The sequence below is a fragment of the Mastomys coucha genome, unplaced genomic scaffold (assembly GCF_008632895.1).
Source record: "Mastomys coucha isolate ucsf_1 unplaced genomic scaffold, UCSF_Mcou_1 pScaffold14, whole genome shotgun sequence".
Classification (NCBI taxonomy): Eukaryota; Metazoa; Chordata; class Mammalia; order Rodentia; family Muridae; genus Mastomys; species Mastomys coucha.
The window spans coordinates 59,736,306-59,736,797 of NW_022196896.1; positions in this window are offsets into that span (position 1 = coordinate 59,736,306).

Here is a 492-nt window from a genome sequence, read left to right on the forward strand (position 1 = left end):
TCTGATTTCAGAATGATGTAAATTAGTTCTTAACAGCTGCTGAGGAACCGAGTTAACCTGTGAATACCAGGAGGCTGGAGTGCTGCAGAACCAGAAAGTGTAATCGAGAGTTCAATAGTTCGGTTGCCAGCAAGGCAAATCCATTCTTAAAAGCCTCTATGGACGGAATTAATCCCGGAAAGCCTGGAGATTGACGTGACCCAAGCATAATCGAGATATGCTTGTCACTCCAGAATTTGGCGATAGATGGATCTCGGAAGCAGGCAGTTCTCAAAGCTTGCCTGAATCTCTTATCCTGCTTGTTCGGGAAAGCAGAATAGCGAAAACAACTCTCGGAGCAGGCGTTCGAGACACGTCTGGCTCCCTCCCTGCTACATTCGGGAGAGCAGGCATGACGATAGACTTTTAGCAGACGAACAAATAAGTACACACACACAACAAAGACTGACAAAACGAGTAAAAAAAAAAAAATTAATAAAAGATTCTACAAGG